Source organism: Dendropsophus ebraccatus, chromosome 5 (genome assembly GCF_027789765.1).
Source record: "Dendropsophus ebraccatus isolate aDenEbr1 chromosome 5, aDenEbr1.pat, whole genome shotgun sequence".
NCBI lineage: Eukaryota > Metazoa > Chordata > Amphibia > Anura > Hylidae > Dendropsophus > Dendropsophus ebraccatus.
In genome coordinates this window covers 118105080-118126311 of record NC_091458.1, presented here as the reverse complement: position 1 = coordinate 118126311, position 21232 = coordinate 118105080, and positions in this window count along the sequence as shown.

The following is a 21232-nucleotide window of genomic DNA, read 5'->3' as shown; positions in this document are numbered from 1 at the left end:
AAGATGAGAAGCTGCCAGAAGACAAGCGCACTGAGAAGGAGCACAAGAGTGAACAGATGACCAAAAAGCAGTTCGACCTGCAGCAGGTACTGGATATCAGCCGTTACACTCTATATATTTACCCTTTGTGCCTTTACCTTTGTACTGCCCTTCCCAAACCCACTGACTAGACCAAAAAACAAATCCTGAACTTCCTAGGGCTGCATCCAATTTCTTCAGCCACCAGCCATCAAGTGCAGAGTGTAAGGGCTCAGACAGACCCGAGTGTGCTCGAGGTTCACTCATCTCTAACAACCATGTGTTTGTTGTCCATGCAGTCAGGTTCTGTTTGCATGTTTCCAGTAATAGGAGTAACAATTCGTTGTAAGTACGGCTTATTTGGGATGGAGAAAGGTATTCCATGTGTGCAATCATGCTAAAAAAGTTGCAAAGGTTTAATGTCAGAATGTCAAGCTAGACAAGAAAACAAACCCTATAGAATCAGTTGAAATGATGCATTAGGAATACAAAATTAAGCCTCTTTACTGTTAGAAAGACGTTTCACCAGCAGGAGATGAAACTTATTATGCAAGTAGGAATAATCATGAATAAAAAATATATATAGCTGTCAATCTCAAAATGACACCTGCCTTTCCCAGCATATCAGGAGAGCACTCCAAATATCTTATCTCATAGATACAGTAGGGAAATGAGGAGCTGTAATATTATAACCTGCACAACCCCATATGCAAAAAATCTGTCACTTCCTTTAAGACTATGAAAATGAGCACTAGAACTTAACTAAACTGATAGCGTTTTACTTGCGGGGCTCATCAAGTTACATATCTTTTCAAATACATTCTTTTAGAAAACCTCCTTCTCATATACAGTTCTTTCCCTTCCATGGCTGACAGCTTGTTGTCTAGGTTACTGACCATCAATTCTTCTCTACAAACTGTGTTGGACTGATACATATTCAGTTCAGTTTATGAGTAACTTGTTTTTTTTTTTATAAAATCATGACTTGGTTTAAAAGTCTTGTTTTGGTTTAAGCGCTCCCTGTACTGGGTGGGAGGGCGAGTGTAGGAGCGGTATGGTCTGCATAGCGGGGTCTACAGCCCTGTACTCTGACCCAGGAAGTCTCCCTCACCTTTCAAATCATAGCAGATCCACTTCAGGCTGGGGCTTACATCAGGGGACAGGACTGTGGAGATAATCTCTTCCTACATAGCTGTAACCCCTCTCTCCCCAGACAGAGAGTGCTGCATGTATGTGCCCATATATGTCCTGCTCATTTCTTCATGCTCCCTGCAGTCTCTGTCACTCCTGATTGGTCCATGCTGAACACCCCCCTTCCCCATTGCTGTCATGTGACCACACAGACCTCTGTTCCTCTATTCTAGCCTGTTGTACTACGCTACTGCATTATGGGGCTCTTAAACCCCATCCTGTATCTACAAACTGCTGCTGTTTTTCAGGTTTATGCTCTTACTATACATTATACTCCACATGCTGTTTATTATACTGTACAGTAACTTATAATATGACATATCCAGCTGTTTATAAATGTTTGTTTTATTTGTTTTACATGTTATTCAGAATATAAAATCATTATCGGGTATGGAATCAATTGTCTGCATTTCAATGATTTTTTATAGGAAAATTTGCTTTGGTATAAGAGTGGATTTTGATTACAAGCACGGTCCCGGAACAAATTATGCTTGTAATCCAAGGCAGCACTGATATACAGTGTGTGTGTATATATATATATATATATATATATATATATATATATATATATATCCCTATGTGTTTTTCTTTTCTTCTTACACATTGGTAAAAGTGTCTCATTCTAGTGCCACAGGTTAGGACAGGTGGCCTGTTTCTTACTCCAACCATTAGATGTCATACTCTCACTGCACCGCTGCATCTAGCTTTAGGTCTAGACACACACACACACACACACTTCCATTTATAGTAACTACTTTCCTTTAGTTATTAGTTAGTGTCTGGCTAACAGGCCAGGCAGGACTTGTATATAGTTGTTCTTGCAGCTAGCTACCCAACCATAATGGGTTGCTAGACCAGACCCCTAGGGAAACCGGAGACAAGGGAGTCTTCACCCTTGCCTAAGCTGTGGATCATACTAGCTAAAACAGGACAGTTGACCACCTTAGAGAAAAGAGATGGATAACTCAAGACTGGACCTGCAATAGAGTACAGTGCCAGCAAGCCACTCTCTACTGACAAAACGCTCAACTTAGTAGAAAGGGTTCTACAAGCCAGCTCCACCCAGAGCAGAGACCTGGGGCTCGTACTACCCCAGTAGGACGGAAACCCGACACTGTGGGGCAGAAGGTAGTTAGGTAAGGGACTCATCCATACGTGAGGACGAGAATACTTTCAACACTAAAGAGACACTTCACCACATCCTAGCAGAGTACGTAGTACATTAGGCAAGGGGCCCTCCTATCTTGTACCTATCACCGGTTACCCTACTGTTTCTACCTGTTGGTCTATTATTACTGCTGATTATTTTTGCAGTAAGTATCTGAGCACTGTTTGTCACTATCTTACACTAATTACCTGAGCACTGTTTGTGGCTATGTTTGACTTTTGATAAGTGAAGTTTGAAAGTTGCTTAAAGTGTCATCTCTACCACCGCACTTACACCTCGCACCTCACCTTAGTCCTAACCAAACACCGGTTGCTGTGTGTCTGGGGGTGGCTGTTACCGCTCCTGGCCACCGTGACAAGTAGCCTTCAAAACACCAGAACCCACCAGCAGGCTCAACATCAGTTCCAGCAACCCATGACATATGGTCTGTAACCTAGAAAATGGGTTGCAATAATGGGAGGGAAAGAGCAGCATCAAAGTGGGCATTTAATGGCTAAAGCCCCTGCATTACTGGAGTGCATGCACTGATGGCTTTTCTAGTCCCTCTCCAGGCCCGCTTCTGCCATGAGGCGGAATGAGCCTTCCGCCTCAGGCGGCAGATTTTGCGGTCCGGCAGGGGGCGGCATTATGTCCCCCCTGCTGTCATTTTTGTTAAGTATCACTCGGGGCGGCCTCCTGAGGTTTGCCTCAGGCGGCAGAAACCCCAGAATCGGCCCTGTCCCTCTCTACAATACAGAACAAATTAAGGTATTTTATATTGTGTTTTTCTTTCACATTCATTATAATATTTTCTATTGTAGCCCTCACACCCATATGATATAAAAGGAGGATTAGATGTGCATGCGAGAATTGCCTCCATTTTTGCTATTCACTTGTGTATATACACCCATGCATACAACCTTTAGGTGTAGTTGTTTCCTATTTGTCATTCACTGTTTTGATGTCTATATTAAGGACAGTACAGAATCAACTGGGACACTCACAATGTAATATATATATATATACAGTGGTACCTTGGTTTAAGAGTAACTTGGTTTAAGAGCGTTTTGCAAGAAGAGCTCACAGTTTTTCAAAATTGTGACTTGGTTTAAGAGCATTGCTTTGGTTTAAGAGCTCCTGATATTGGGTGGGAGCGTGAGTGGGGGAGGGGCATGGCCTGCATAGCGGGGTCTGCAGCACAGTACTCTGACCCAGGAAGTCTCTCTCACCTTCCAATTTATAGCAGATCCACTTTAGGCTGGGGCTTGCATCAGGGGACAGGACTGTGGGGGTAATCTCTTTATAGCTTTAACCCCTCTCTCCCCGGACAGAGAGTGCTGCTATACTGTGTCCACATCTGCCCTGCTCATTCCTTCATGCTCCCTGCAGTCTCTATCAGTCCTTGTGTTTCCCATCCTCTTCATTCCTGCTATAATGTGCTTGCACTCACACTCAGCTATACACACTGCTGCTATAATGTGCTTGCACTCACACTCAGCTATACACACTGCTGCTATAATGTGCTTGCACTCACACTCAGCTATACACACTGCTGCTATAATGATTATAAAATGATTTTTGGGGTGTGGAACCAATTGTCTACATTTCAATAATTTCTTATGGGAAAATTTGCTTTGGTATAAGAGTGGATTTGGATTACAAGCACGGTCCCGGAACGAATTATGCTCGTAAACCAAGGCACCACTGTATATCCTTTTTTATTAATTATTCAGTGTCTTTTCATTTCCATCTTGCATATGACGGTCTATATTTTTGTTTTATGTATGCTACTCTGCATTTTTGCTGAGATATACTAATAGACTATGACAGGTGCAATACTATTATGTGGAGAGTATTCTGATTCATTCTGATAAAACTTGTAAGCCCTATAACATCCTAAAAAGTAAAATGATTTTTACCAAATAATTCAGAGTAGACTTATTGTAAATGAGAATTATTACCTCATTTGTTCTGCTTGACTATATTTGTTACAAGCAGAGAATTTCAAACCTAGAAAAATGATAGGGTTAACGTATTGATTAAAATTTATCATTAAGATTGTTGCAATCTCAGAATTGCTTGGAAAAGTGTAAGTTTCACAAAGTTATCAGCACCTAAGATTAGATCGGTCAGATTTAAAAAAAAATAAGGCTTGGTGCTTAATGCCAAAAGTAAAGGAGTTAAGGAAAAAATTTCCAAAACACGTTGGCATTTCAGTGAGGCTATTAACAAGATGATCAGTAAATCTTGAAATGTTATGTTTTAATTGCATTGGTATATGCTTCACGATCCAAGGGTGGTTTCTGTGCTCCTTATATGTGAGAACTAGAATCCAAGTAACTCTACTAGACTTTGTTCTTCTTTCAGTATTTGTAGATTTAACATTGTGTTCTTGTACATTTGATGAACCAGTATTACTATTTTGTATGGCTAATTTTCCCTACATGTCTGCAAAAACAGTGTCCCTACCCTATGGTGGCATATTTATTTCCATCTATTCTATTTTTCAGCCTAGTCACTCCTTTCCCTGATATGTTTCTACATCATGCATTTCTCGTAAAGATTCATCCAGGAACTTACAATGAGGCAGCCATAGTGTGTAATAGATAAACTCTGTTTACTCTGTTAACTCTGTACATACACAAGTGGCAGTGTGTTTATCTTCCATATATCTCAGGACATACTAAATATATTGCTCACAAATTCAATCTTAAAGGAAACATCATCAGTTTTATGCTGCCTGAACCACACAGCATGTAGAAGAGACATACAATAATACACTCTGGAATGCTCAGAATGGGAGTTTCCAGGAAAATCCAATACATTGCTACACTACGTGTATCCCTATGTATTAAAACTATAAAAGCTGACATACAGTACTTACCTCCCCAGTTCTTCCACCACTGTCAGCAGTTGGAGAAGCTTGTTCCGTGATGTCACACTACCCAGCAAAAGACTTTTACATTGCAAGTGTTGCACGCGCTACCAGCCGGAGCGCGTCTCTTGTGAAGAGGATGATTCAATTGGATCAAACAGACTGCAACTCTTTTCAACAATCACTACACCACCACCTGGAGTGAGGATTGCTAGCTTCTTTTCACACTATCCCAGAGGGGATACATGCAGTGGATTACCTGACAAACCTCAACCTGGATAGAACGTGTATCTGGAGGTTAGTACTGGTTATACAGCCATAGTGTAGGGCTTTTTCAACAGTCTATTGCACATTCTATATATCACATGCGCGGAACAGGTACAATTACTTTGTTTTTTGTTTGTATTACTATTGGGATATTCAGGTGATCACATCTGTCCTTAGTACGCAGCTAGTTCACACAGACAGCGCTCGAGTACACACCCACCTGTTTTCACCCTAGATTTAGTTGGAGAAGCTTACTTTATGCCAACATGCCCAGCTGCATTCTACTCGACCTTCTTATCTTAAAGCAGAAGTCTGGCAAAATTTTTTATTAAAGTATTGTATTGCCCCCCAAAAGTTATACAAATCACCACTATACACTTATTATGGAAAATGCTTATGAAGTGCTTTTTCCCCTGCACTTACTACTGCATCAAGGCTTCACTTCCTGGATAAAATGGTGATGTCACGTCCCGACTCCCAGAGCTGTGCGGGCTGTGGCTGCTGGAGAGGATGATGGCAGAGGGATGCGTAGTGTCCCTCCAGTGCCCTGTGTCCCTCAGTGTCTCCCTGCCATCATCGTCTCCAGCAGCCACAGCCCACACAGCTCTGGGAGTCGGGTCGTGACATCACCATGTTATCCAGGAAGTGAAGCCTTGATGCAGTAGTAAGTGCAGTGAAAAAAAGCACTTTCTAAGCATTTCCAGTAATAAGTGTATATTGGTAATTTGTATAGCTTTGGGGGGGTAGGGGCAATACGATACTTTAATAAAAACTTCCGCCGGACTTCTCCTTTAAGTTGAGGGGTTAAATCCCCCTAGTTGTTGAAGCTTGGGGCCCATGCTACTGGACTTACCACTCTGTGTACTCGCCAGTATGGAAGGATTTCTTGAGTATGGGTTATTATTAGAGATGAGCGAACTTTTCAAAAGTTCATTCCGACCGGACTTCCGGATTTTTTTGAAAAGTTCAGTTCGACCGAATTTCGGATTTCATAGTTTAACCCCTTAAGGTCAAAGGCAATTTTCGTTTTTGCGCTTTTGCTTTTTCCATTTTATATTTAAAAGTCCATAGCGCTTGCATTTTTTTACCTAGAGACTTATATGAGCACTTATTTTTTGCAAAACAAATTGTACTTTGTAATGACAGGCATTATTTTTCCATAAAATATGCTGCGAAACCAGAAAAAAATAATTTGCGCTGTCAAATTAAAAAAAAAAAAAAAATTGTTTTGATTTCGGGGAGTTTTGCATTAACGCCGTTCGCCCTATGGTAAAACTGACTTGTTACGCATGTTCCTCAAGTTGTTACGATTACAATGATATGTAAAATGTATAACTTTTATATTATGTGATGGCTTTTAAAAAATTTAAACCATTGTTAACAAATATATGTGTAACGACTGGAGTCATGGATCCACTGGACCGTCACTAGCGATGGCGTAAGCCGCACCAGAGAGCGGAGTCTAAGGGGCTGCTGGTTTTCACCAGAGCCCGCTGCAAGGCGGGATGGACTTGCTGCGGCAGGCGACCCCCAGGTTGCTACCCCTGGCTTGGCTTGCTAGTGACGGCGGACGAGGTGTAGCTGGAACAGTAGGCAAGCAGGCAGACAGGCAGATAGGCAGCTGGATACAGGGAACCGCAGGTAGCAGAAACAATGTGCAGGAACACAGGATAGGCACAAACAGGTAGCTGGGACTAAACACACTAGGAAGCATGCAGAGGCTCCAACACCTGTGGTGGGGCAGGGCTGCAATTTATAGGAGAATCTCAGAGCAGAGCAGCAGTCAATTAAAGGCACAGTGACCCTTTAAGTATAGCAGAGCCGGCGCGCGCGCTCCCTAGGAGCCCTTCAGGCTGACAGGGAACTGAAGGAGGAGCCCCGGCACAGAGCAGGAGATGGGGCAGCAGCGGCGCGGCGAGAGGTATGTGCCGCGGCCGCGGATGTGACAATATGTTCCTTAAAATCGCTCCATTCCCAGGCTTATAGCGCTTTTATCCTTTGGTCTATGGGGCTGTGTCAGGTGTCATTTTTTGCGCCATGATGCGTTCTATCGGTACCTTGATTGCGCAAATACGACTTTTTGATCGCTTTTTATTACATTTTTTCTGGATTTGATGCAACCTAAAATGCGCAATTTTGCACTTTGGAATTTTTTTGCGCTGACGCCGTTTACCGTACGAGATCAGGAATGTGATTAATTAATAGTTTGCAGCGATACCAAATATGTTTATTTCTTTGTTTATTTATTAATTTATATTTATAAAATAGGAAAAGGGAAGTGATTTGGACTTTTATTAGGGGAGGAGATTTTTTATTAATAAAAACACATTTTTACTTTTTTTTTTTTTACATAAACTAGAAGCCCCCCTGGGGGACTTGTATATAGACAGCACTGATCCCTCATAGAGATCAATGCTGTGTATATACACAGCAAAGATCATTGTAATCGGTGATAGATTGCTGTGGCCTGCTGCAGGCCATAGCAATCTATTGCCGAGCCGTTATCAGCGTCATTGCGACGCTGAGGCCCGGGACGGCCAGAAGAACGGATCTCCCCCCCTCGCGATCGCATCGCGGGGGGGAGATCCGTCCCACTAGACACCAGGGATGCTGTGTACAAAGCACTTCAATGCAGCTGTCAGGTTTGACAGCTGCATTAAAGTGCTTAATTAGCCTGCGCGGCAACGGGACCTGCGCCGGCTAATAGAGGCACTGCCCGGCTGCAATCTGCGGGACCCCGCTCTGAACACCCCCTGCGGCAGGTACGTCATGGGACGCTAAGGGGTTAAAGCATCTATATGATGCGGGGGTAGTGTATTAGGTTGAATTTAGGGCTCTACATGTCAGTAACATCGTTATCTTTCAATATCTCAAAGTAGAGTTTTATCCTACACACATGCACCAAGTATATTTGTCTCTCAGGATAACACGTATGTGATAGACAGTATCACAAGGGTCCAACTATAGGACAAGTCTATTTGTATAGCACTTTTTTTTTTTTTAGAGTTTTATGCTACACACATGCACCAGGTATATTTGTCTCTCAGGATAACACATATGTGATATACAGTATCACAAGGATCTATAGTACTTATATATCTGTAGAGCACCTTTTTGTTCCGTCCACCCTTTGTTCTTTTATGCCTAATCTATCTATCTTTTGCTCTCTCTATATTTCTCTCTCAATCACTAGATCTTTCTCCTCTCCGCTTTCCTAATCTTTTGGCCTTTGCTTTTATACAATTGCTTCTCAGTAGTCAGTATAGCAGCACTAGCAGCGTTTTGTCAATGACGAGGTCTGTGCACTGCTAGCTGTATACTTCCTCTCTCTCTCTGTGCAGACTGCGTCATGGGGTCATGTGACCGCTCCTCTTAAAGCAATACCAACGTCACAGGGGGTGGGCTAGTGCAAGATCCCTGCTGATTGGATGTGTACCGGGCATCATGGGAAAGCGCTTTTCCCGCCTGGAACACTTCCTGCTTTCTAAAATGGTGGCTGCCATTTTAGAAAGCAAGAGGAAAAAAAAATCGGAGCGGACTTCCAAAATTCCAAATCCGTTCGGACTCAGACTTTTGGCAAAATCCAAACCGGATCCCATACCGGCCGAACCGGTTTGCTCATCTCTAGCTATTATTCTACATTTCTATGTAATTGCAACATTAACCAAGGTTTTGGAACCCCCTATAGTAGGGTGCCGTGCATATTAGTCAGTTCCCCTCTAGGTTGTCCCCCTGGAACAAGTCAAGTCACAAACCCAAGCAACTATTATCCCTCTTAAACTGTCTTTTGAGGGATTATAAAGAAAGCACGTGTTCTTCTCGAACTCAGTCTACCTGCTAACACAGTGATCTCAAGTACCTTAAAGGGAACCTGCTGGCAAAGCTATTCTCAAGTTAAAAACTGCACCTTGTGAACAAGGCTCTGGTATTACATGTACCGTGCCTATAACCCCTCTCCCCATACAAAACTTTTCAGCAAATTTGTTACTCCTCATGTTCAACTCTTATATTTTTCCATATAATGAGCCTTCATTTTATCATTCAACATAGTGCAAAGCAGAAAAAAAAATATATTTCTTGGTTGAAATTGTAAAAGAAATGCTGTTCTACACCTATTAAGAGATTGCTCCTACATTGTTGTTACTTTACAGTAAAACTGATATGTAATCTTTATTCTGTAGGTCAGTATGATTACAGCGATAGGGTGTGTGCAGACTACGGAATTCCCGCAGGCACCCTTAGGCAGTTTATATATTTTTTGCACTTTTTAACTCCCTTTTAAAACTTTTTAGAAAAAAAAAACATGATTTTGAATTGCCATATTCTGACTTAAGGACTTATTTTTGCGCTATGATATGTATTTTTTTTATTGGTAACAGATGGGGGGATGGAACATTTTTATAGCTTTTTATTCCATTTTATCTAATAGATGATATTATAAAAAATCAGCAATTTTGGTGTGTGGTCTTTTTTTTGGTTATGCTAATCACTTTGCAGGTTCAATAATGTTTTATATTAGTAATTTAGACAATTCCGCAAGCAGCGCTATCAAACATATTTATTTATTTTTTTTCATTTATTTTTTTATTTTAAAAATGGGAAATGAGGGGTGATTTAAACTTTTAGGCTGGTTTCACACTACGTATATTTCAGGCAGTATTTGGTCCTCTTGTCAGGTCCTCATAGGAACCAAAACCAGGAGTGGATTGAAAACACAGAAAGGCTCTGTTCACACAATGTTGAAACTGAGTGGATGGCCGTCATATAATGGTAAATAACTGCCATTATTTCAATATAACAGCCGTTGTTTTAAAATAACAGCAAATATTTGCCATTAAATGGCGGCCTTCCACTCAATTACAACATTATGTAAACAGATCCTTTCTGTGTTTTCAATCCACTCCTGGTTTTGGTTGCTATACAGCCTCAAATATACGTAGTGTGAACCCAGCCTTAATAGGGAAGTGTTTTTGTGTACTTAAAAAGTGTGGGGAAAACATTCTTTAAAGTCCCCCTGGGGTACGATAATATGCAATCATTAGATTGCACATACTGATCAATGCTATGCTTATGAATAACATTGATGAGTCAGATCAGTGCTCTACTGATTAAGTCTGCCTGAGGCAGACTTAATATTTAGAGAGTCTGAGGCTGCCGTGGAAGGTAAGTATAACTCTTTGGCAGCCACAGCAACCAATTGGCTCCCCCTGTTCTTTGTTGTAGGTCGGGTATCTGTTAGGGCTCTCTGTGCATGCTGCGATCTATATTGATTGTGCCATACACAAGGTTGAAACTGAACCCTGCGCTTGGTAATTGCAGACAGGTGTCAGCTGTAACATACAGCTGGCAACCACTGCATATAGCACAGTCTAAGCTCCTGAGCCTGGACTATATGCATTGACCACCTGGCTGCTGTAAAAAGGCGTATTGAAGGTTGTTAAGAGGTTAAGAGACTGCTCAGTAAAGCTATTTTTTCCGAATCTATCTTTGACTCCTTGTATTTAAGTCCCATACTATATGAGGAGGTAATAGGAACACTTCAGTAAGAACGTGTTGGGTCCCATAGAGAGCTAACTACCATTTCGAGCCAAGTTCTGCAGCAGTACCACACCATCCTAGCTCCTGCTTATAACACCTGCACACCCTGGGTTACCACATGAACCAAGCCTTTGACTGTGCAGTATGCAAAAGAGGAGTCCGTGGAGCCTCATTGAAGAGTCTCAAAACACAGGACCAGCCAGATATCCCTCCGGGAAGGACCCAGCCAAGTGGCAGCTCCTATTAGGAAACCACCAAATCCACCATATTAAGTGGCCCTATAAGTCAGTGTAATGACAAGGGATAAACCAAGGCTAGGTAACCATCCACAGACAGCTGCCTCGGGGTGTTGCCCCCCATCAGTGTGGAGCAGGACTCTGGCTAGGTGGGAGCAATGCCTAGTAGAGCCATAAGAGAAACAGATTGCTGAACTCAGGGAGAACAGCCAAATGACAACACTGCCGGCTGCTAATGAAAGCGCTCAATGCAGTGAAGTCCTAGGTGCATTGCCCCCTGGGAAACATGAGTATGCAAAAGAGGAGTCCGTGGAGCCTCATTGAAGAGTCTCAAAACACAGGACCAGCCAGATATCCCTCCGGGAAGGACCCAGCCAAGTGGCAGCTCCTATTAGGAAACCACCAAATCCACCATATTAAGTGGCCCTATAAGTCAGTGTAATGACAAGGGATAAACCAAGGCTAGGCAACCATCCACAGACAGCTGCCTCGGGGTGTTGCCCCCCATCAGTGTGGAGCAGGACTCTGGCTAGGTGGGAGCAATGCCTAGTAGAGCCATAAGAGAAACAGATTGCTGAGCTCAGGGAGAACAGCCAAATGACAACACTGCCGGCTGCTAATGAAAGCGCTCAATGCAGTGAAGTCCTAGGTGCATTGCCCCCTGGGAAACATGAGTATGCAAAAGAGGAGTCCGTGGAGCCTCATTGAAGAGTCTCAAAACACAGGACCAGCCAGATATCCCTCCACTTGGCTGGGTCCTTCCCGGAGGGATATCTGGCTGGTCCTGTGTTTTGAGACTCTCCAATGAGGCTCCACGGACTCCTCTTTTGCATACTCATGTTTCCCAGGGGGCAATGCACCTAGGACTTCACTGCATTGAGCGCTTTCATTAGCAGCCGGCAGTGTTGTCATTTGGCTGTTCTCCCTGAGCTCAGCAATCTGTTTCTCTTATGGCTCTACTAGGCATTGCTCCCACCTAGCCAGAGTCCTGCTCCACACTGATGGGGGGGCAACACCCCGAGGCAGCTGTCTGTGGATGGTTGCCTAGCCTTGGTTTATCCCTTGTCATTACACTGACTTATAGGGCCACTTAATATGGTGGATTTGGTGGTTTCCTAATAGGAGCTGCCACTTGGCTGGGTCCTTCCCGGAGGGATATCTGGCTGGTCCTGTGTTTTGAGACTCTTCAATGAGGCTCCACGGACTCCTCTTTTGCATACTCATGTTTCCCAGGGGGCAATGCACCTAGGACTTCACTGCATTAAGCGCTTTCATTAGCAGCCGGCAGTGTTGTCATTTGGCTGTTCTCCCTGAGTTCAGCAATCTGTTTCTCTTTTGACTGTGCAGAGGTGTTTGATAGACATCAGAACAATGAGTAGAGGGGGCAGGTACAATTTAAGACTTCATTTATTGGTGGACTGGAAGAGGAGCCACAGGGGAACAGATGCCAGGTGAGTTTTTAATTTTGTGATTATTTTAGCATCACCACACTGCCAGTCAAATGACTTAGTAGACAAGATACATTCCCCATTTATACATGATAAAAACAGAAAAAGGACAAAATAGAACCATAGTGATCATATAAACCAATTAATTTACTAATATTCGCTGCCTCTGAAATGACAGCTGGACAGGTAGATGACAGCTAGAAACAGATTAGCTGCTACAGGCAACACTGTTTCCTTGTATTTAACAATCTTAAAATGATAGTATTACAAATTACATTCTAGGAAAAATCAAACAGATTGTGAAAGCGCTGCTGCAGGGCGGAAACAGCATTAGAACATTTTAATATATATATTTTTTATTATGGTAAGCTAAGCTGTGATGACAGGCAGCTAATACTTGTACATCTTACACATAGGATTACATCTGCATGGCTTAAATAAATCTTTTTATACACAATAATACACTTTTTAGGATGCATATACACAGAGTTTAAATGTTACATTGTTGTTTTCTGTTGCAATTAATAAAGACTTCTATGTTACAGAATTATACAAATGCAAGCCAAAAGTATACTTTTTTGACATTCAGTATACATGATAGGTTTCTGTAAAGAAAAATATATTGTACGTTATATACATTTTTTACATAAAATGCATATTATGTATAAAAAGTATAAGACCATGTTTCCCAACCTTTTCCACCTGGGGGCACTCCATGGGAACAAAAGGTTTACCTTGGGGCACCACTACGAAATGTTCTAAAAAATAAAAAAAAGGACTCACAGGTGATATCCTCTTTGATCTGAGGTGTTTATGTTCCATTTTTTTCTCCATAAGGCCCGGACCTCCAGGACGATTTCTTCCAGCTACAGTTCATCTCTTCAGAATCTGCTAGAAAAACATCTTAGGCTCCACACGTTTCCAGCAACTTCTTTTTCCCTTCTATAGGCTCCCAAACAGTAGCAATTCCGCTGTTTGGTGTCATGTGCAGTAAAGTGAGTAGGTGTGTAGCTACCCCCTATATGTAGGATCCCCTGTTGTGCCCCCCTCCATAGTAATAATGCCCCCCATGCAGTACCCCTGGCCCCTAATCTGGGTTGTGTGGATGTACAGAGCAGCTCTTCTGTCTCCTCTGGCCTTTAGCCACAGGGACAAATCCTCCAGCAGGTGTGATGACATCTTATAATTTTGCCTGCTAAAGAGATTATATTCCAGTGTCCCATAGGCTAAAAGCATGAAGTGAAGTGGAATTACTAGGTACAATGCTTTGTGGTTTTTACATGAATAGAACAACTCCGGGCAAAATCACAGGATGTGCATCGCTGCCATACTGCAGTCCCCGCTGTCTCTCTCCTGATGAACAGAGTAATGTACTGCAGCAGGAGAGTAGAGAGACAGCGGGAAAACATTGTATCACAGGAGGTGATGCTCCTCCTGTCCATGCGGCTCGGGCACCCGGGGTAAGGGGGTGTGGGTTGGGGGTGAGCTTTGGGGTCTTTAGGAGGGGCTGGAGGGGGCTGATGGCACTTGTGATGGGAGTAGTTTAAGGGTCTTTAAGGGGGGGTGGTTACTTGGGGCTGCTGCAGGGGAGGGAGGCAGTCCCACCACAAGTGCCAGCAGCCCCGCCCTATGTGCCGTGGATGGGGTCGCCTGCACATGTGATCTCTAGTTATTCTTACAATGTAATTTCTCCATATACTGCGCCCCCTGCTGGACACTTCATATGAATTACATCTGTTTCATGACGTCACGGTTTTTTAGAGAAATTGAAGCCTGCCTGATATACTAAATTGAGGGAAATAGCACTCAATGTGCATTTCCCATAATTAGTGTACATTAGGAATTTGTCTAACTTTCCTTATGTAAGACCATATTAACAAATACATTTTCCCAGTAGTTGTCCTTTAAGCTGCCTGCTTCCTTGCATGCAAAATCACTATGTGAACGATTGTGTTTCCTCAAAGGCTAGAGTTCCATGGAAAATTTTAGTCTGTCAAATTAATCATGTGAGTTCTCATATATTAACAGAAATTATGTTTAGTTTGTTGTAAAATTAGGTAAAGTAAAACTATTGGTTTTGGCTATGTTCACACATTGTATTGCCGTCAGACATTTAGGCTAAGTTCACACTATGTAACTGTGCGGCTGTATTTTTTATGCGGCTGTAAATGTGCGGATGAAACTACGGCCGTGGGAAAAAATAGACATGCGGCTCAAAACAAAGGGTCATTTACTTGGAAATCTGGTTCAACTAAAAATAACAAATAAAATCTTAAGAAAATGATGCAAACACCTCTGGATGCCTCTGGGAAAGCAGGGAACACAGTTTACATGAATTGCTATTACCGGGGTTTGCGATCCTTTGCACTAATGCCGATGTCTCTCATGGTTAATCTATTAAAATAATAAAACACATTTTCGTTGTAATAAAGTCCCTTTCTTTGTTGAATAATTAAATTTAAACTAATCCATCATTTTGCAATTAAATATACTGTTAAAATAAATATATATATAAATAAATGTATATTTATATATATATTTATTTTTTGACAGTATATTTAATTGCAAAATGATGGATTCGTTAGAATTAAATTATTGAACAACGAAACTGATTTTATTTCAACGAAAATGTGTTTTATTAATTAAATATTAATTAGTACAGGAAGCTCCATAAGCCGTTAATTCATATTGCCGGCAAAAGAGTATTCTGTACTAATCATCACTTTACTTTAATGAAAACATCAAATGTTTCTTCTAATTATGTTATCACAATAGCTGATCGGCTGAGCGCACATATAATTAGCGGGTCCGCAGCACAGTGACTTCATTGTGCTGCGGACCAGCGAAGAGGACACATCGGGGTGAGTATAGACCTCTCCCCACCCCCTCCCCAGAACTGCACCCCTCCCAGCAAGGAAGGGGGGTCACTTAACCCCTTCCTTGCTGGGATGGGTGCAGTCTGACATCAGTCTGGCCCCCAAGGGGTTAAGGGGGATGTAATACATCCTCCCTTAACCCCTTGGGGGCCAGACTGTAAGCAGCGATCTGTAAAGATGCTGCATACTGTAAGGAGCAAAACACCGCTCACAATGATGGGTGTTGTGCTCCTAATTGTGTGTTTTTTGTGTGTTTCTCCCTTTTTGTTTTTCAGATATCAGTATCCTGGGGATTACGTCGAATTCCGTGGACTACGTCGATGACCAGCGTTTTTTTTTTTTTATATTTTTTTTTAATAAAATGGTCAATGAGGGGTGTGGGGGTGTTTTTATTTGAATAAAAATTTTTTTTAACTTGTGTCTTGTCTTTATTTCTTTACTTTATAGATTTAGTAGTGGAAGCCGTCTAATAGACGGAAACCATTACTAAGTTGGGGCCTAGTGTTAGCCGGTATAAAATAGCTAACACTAACCCCCTATTATTACCCCAGTACCCAATGCCACCAGGGGTACTGGGAAGAGCCGGGTGCCAGTGGTCCCGGAGCGTCAAAATTGGCGCTCCTGGACCGGGCGGCAGCAGGCTGGTAAGATTTAGGCTGGGGAGGGCCTAAACCAATGGCTCTTCCCACCCTGGCGTTACCAGGCTGCTGTCGTTTGGTTTTTAACCCGGCTGGTTATAAAAATAGGGGGGACCCTATGCGTTTTTTTTTAAAATAAATAAATAATTTAAAAAACCGCATAGGGTCCCCCCTATTTTCATAACCAGCCGGGTTAAAAACCAAACGACAGCAGCCTGGTAACACCAGGGTGGGAAGAGCCATTGGTTTAGGCCCTCCCCAGCCTAAATCTTACCAGCCTGCTGCCGCCCGGTCCCGGATCGCCAATTTTGACGCTCCGGGACCACTGGCACCCGGCTCTTCCCAGTACCCCTGGTGGCATTGGGTACTGGGGTAGTAATAGGAGGTTAGTGTTAGCCATTTTATATAGGCTAACACTAGGCCCCAACTTAGTAATGGATTCCGTCTATTAGACGGCTTCCACTACTAAGTCTATAAAGTAAAGAAATAAAGACAAGACACAAGTTAAAAATTTTTTTTATTCAAATAAAAACACCCCCACACCCCTCATTGACCATTTTATAAAAAAAAATGCTGGTCATCGACGTAGTCCACGGAATCCGACGTAATGCCCAGGATACCGATATCTGAAAAACAAAAAGGGAGAAACACACAAAAAACACACAAACAGGAGCACAACACCCATCATTGTGAGCGGTGTTTTGCTCCTTACAGTATGCAGCATCTTTACAGATCGCTGCTTACAGTCTGGCCCCCAAGGGGTTAAGGGAGGATGTATTGCATCCCCCTTAACCCCTTGGGGGCCAGACTGATGTCAGACTGCACCCATCCCAGCAAGGAAGGGGTTAAGTGACCCCCCCCCCTTCCTTGCTGGGAGGGGTGCAGTGCTGGGGAGGGGGTGGGGAGAGCTCTATACTCACCCCGATGTGTCCTCTTCGCTGGTCCGCAGCACAATGAAGTCACTGTACTGCGGACCAGCTCTTTATATGTGCGCTCAGCCGATCAGCCAATCAGCTGAGCGCACATATAATTCTAAATGTTTCTTCTAATAATGCTATTGTCATAACATAATTAGAAGAAACATTTGATGTTTTCATTAAAGTAAAGTGATGATTAGTACAGAATGCTCTTTTGCCGGCAATATGAATTAACGGCTTATGAAGCTTCCTGTACTAATTAATATTTAATTAATAAAACACATTTTTGATGAAATAAATTCAGTTTCGTTGTTCAATAATTTAATTCTAACGAATCCATCATTGTGCAATTAAATATACTGTCAAAATATATATATATATATATATACATATACATTTATTTATATATATATTTATTTTAACAGCATATTTAATTGCAAAATGATGGATTCGTTAGAATTAAATTATTGAACAACGAAAGGGACTTTATTACAAAGAAAATGTGTTTTATTAATTTTATATATTAACTATTAGAGGCATCGGCATTCGGCATCATTGCCGGCTATTTTTGAAGTACTCCGTATGGAACGCCTGTCAATCCACGGCCGCGTTTCCAGCCGCAAACAATGGTCTTGTTCATTTTTTACAGGTCCGTTTACGATCGGGCCGTAGATTCATACATAGTGTGCACTGTGCAGCCGTATATCCTATACTTTCCAGCGTACGCATGAACCACCAAAAATACCGCCGCACAATTACAGCCGCAAATACAGCCGCACACTTACAGAGTCTGAACCTGGCCCTAGTCAGTATTTTTTCAACCAAAATCAGGAGTGGAACTGACAGGGCAAAATTATAAAGGAAAGATTTTCACAGTTTCTGTGTTTATCAACCCACTTCTTGTTTTGGTTGAAAAAAGACCAAAAGAGTGACCGAAATGCTATGTGTAAACATAGCCTTAACCCCTTAGTGATCGCCGATACGGCGGTCACTAATGGGCCAGCGCTGCAGTGCTTTTCATCTCCCCCCACCGTGAATCCACGGTGGGGGGAGATGAAATAAGTGAATCAGACCCCAGATCAGCTCCCCCCCCCTCCTAGAAGCCAGTCACTAACCCCCCTCCCCTGGCGGCCATCGGATCCAAGATGGCCGCCGCCATCGCTGTGAACAGAGTATATCTGTTCACAGCGATGGAAATGTAAAAATGAATTAAAACCCCATGCTCTCCGCTACCGGAGGTAGCGGAGAGCATGGGGCAGTTATCGGGGACCCCCCTGTGGGGTCCAGGAACAGGCGATCGGCGGTATATACTATATACCGCCGATCGCCTGTTCACAGTGCAGGGATGCACTTTTTATCCCCTGTCACCATCAATGATTGGTGACAGGGCATAAAAAGTGTCAGGGTCCGTCACCCAAGTCGCCCCCCACCCCCCCAGTCACCCCCCCAGTCACCCCCCCGTCCCCCAGTCACCCCCCTACCCCTTATACGTTACCTGATCCTGGAACTCCTTCCTCCTCGACGTCCTGGCTGGTTACGAAGTGCACATGCGCTACATAACCAGCCAACTCTGAAAATTTAAAGTGACGGAGACCAATTTGGTCTCTGTCACTGAACTATGATTACTGTGATAGAAAATATCACAGTAATCATCGTAATACAGTGAAAATGAATGTGTAAAGTACAAAAAGTGACAAACACACAAAAAAATAAAACACACACTTTTTATTATAGTAATAATTGCAGTTTACTCCTAAATTACCCCTAACACCCCCAGATTACCCGTAACTACCGCAGGTTGCCCATAACCCCCCCAGGTTGTCCGTAATCACGTCAGATTGCACGTAATCCTCCAGATTACACGTAACCACCGCACGTTGCCCGTAACCACCGCACGTTGCCCGTGACCCCCTCCAGATTGTCCGTAATCACCCCAAATTACATGTACCCACCCCAGATTACCTATAAGCACTTCAGTTTATCCGTAACAAATCTAGATTGTCTGTAACCCCCCCAGGTTGCCCTAACCACCGCAGGTTGCCGTAATCATGCCAGATTACATGTAAACCCCCCAGATTGCACGCAACCACCGCAAATCGCCTCTGACCACCGCACCTTGCCTCTGACCACCGCACCTTGCCTCTGACCACCGCACCTTGCCACTGACCACCCCAAATTGCCAATGACCCCCTCCAGATTGCCCGTAACCACGCCAGATTACAGGTACCCACCTCAGATTACCTATGAGCACTTCAGTTTATCCGTAACCACCCCAGATTGCCCGTAACCACCCCAGATTGTCCGTAACCACCCCACGTTGCCCGTAACCACCTCATGTTTACCGTAACCACAGCAGGTTGCCTGTAACCACCCTAGATTGCCTGTAACCACAGCAGGTTGTCTGTAACCACAGCCGGTTGTCCGTATCCTTGTCAGGTTGCCTGTAACCACCCCAGGTTGCCTGTAACCACCCCAGGTTGTCCGTATCCACGTCAGGTTGCCTGTAACCACCCTAGGTTGCCTGTAACTACAGCAGGTTGTCCGTATCCACGCCACGTTGCCTGTAACCACCCCAGGACCCCAGGTTGTCTGTAACCACAGCAGGTTGTCCGTATCCACGTCTGGTTGCCTGTAACCACCCTAGGTTGTCTGTAACCACAGCAGGTTGTCCGTATGCACGCCACGTTGCCCGTAACCACCCCAGGTTGCCTGTGACCACCCCATGTTCACCGTAACCACCCCAGGTTGTCCGTATCCACCCCAGATTACCCGTAACCAACCCATGTTCACCGTAACCACCCCACGTTACCTGTAATCTCATTTTCTTTATTGTATTTTAGTAACTGCGCTATTCTAATAACTACTCGTGTGTAGAGATCACCGGCACCACTCTCTATTAGTGGCTTGTCCAATGGAAATGTGTCAGGCACTATAGTCGTGTATGGGGTGCTCCTCAATCATAAGTATATGAACAATCCAAACGTGTAGAGAAAGAAAGCTGAGGGCACTCACCCATCTGGTGCAACGACTTCTTTATTCATTACATTTGTGGATAAAAGTCCATACAAACATCAGGACACGCGGGCAGACGCCATACACCTTCACAGCGTGGACATGATGGCCATTTTGCGCGCATGCGCGCTTCTACGTAGAAGCGCGCATGCGCGCGAAATGGCCATCATGTCCACGCTGTGAAGGTGTATGGCGTCTGCCCGCGTGTCCTGATGTTTGTATGGACTTTTATCCACAAATGTAATGAATAAAGAAGTCGTTGCACCAGATGGGTGAGTGCCCTCAGCTTTCTTTCTCTACACGTTTGGACTATTCTAATAACTGTTACTAGCTGCGGTTTTGCTCCAGCAAATTGGCGTTCCTTCCCTTCTGAGCCCTGCTGTGTGCCCATACAGTGGTTTATGCCCACATATGGGGTACTGTTCTACTCAGGAGAACCTGCGTTACAGATTTCGGGGTACATTTTTTCTCCTGTTCCTTGTGAAATTTAGAAATTTCAAACTAAATGAACATATTATTGGAAAAATTCGAGTTTTTCATTTTTACTGGCCAATTTTGAATACTTTCCTCCAATACCTGTGGGGTCAAAATGCTCATCCTACCCCAAGATGAATTCTTTGAGGGGTGCACTTTCCAAAATGGGGTGTCTTATGGGGGGGGGGGGTTCACTCCGCTGGCACTACAGGGGCTCTGCAAACGCACCTGGCTCTCAGAAACCTCTTCAGAAAAATCTGCACTGAAAATGCTAATTGGCGCTCCTTTCCTTCTGAGCCCCGCTGTGTGCCCATACAGGGGTTTATGCCCACATATGGGGTACCATTGTACTCAGGAGAACCTGCGTTACAGATTTTGGGGTGAACTTTCTCTCCTGCTCCTCAATAAATTGAGAAATTTCAAACTAAAGGAATACATTATTGGAAAAATTCGTGTTTTTTATTTTTACTGTCTACTTTTGAATACTTTCCTCTAATAGCTGTGGGGTCAAAATGGTCACCACACCCCAAAATGAATTCTCTGAGGGGTGCACTTTCCAAAATGGGGTGACTTATGGGGAGATTTTACTCCGCTG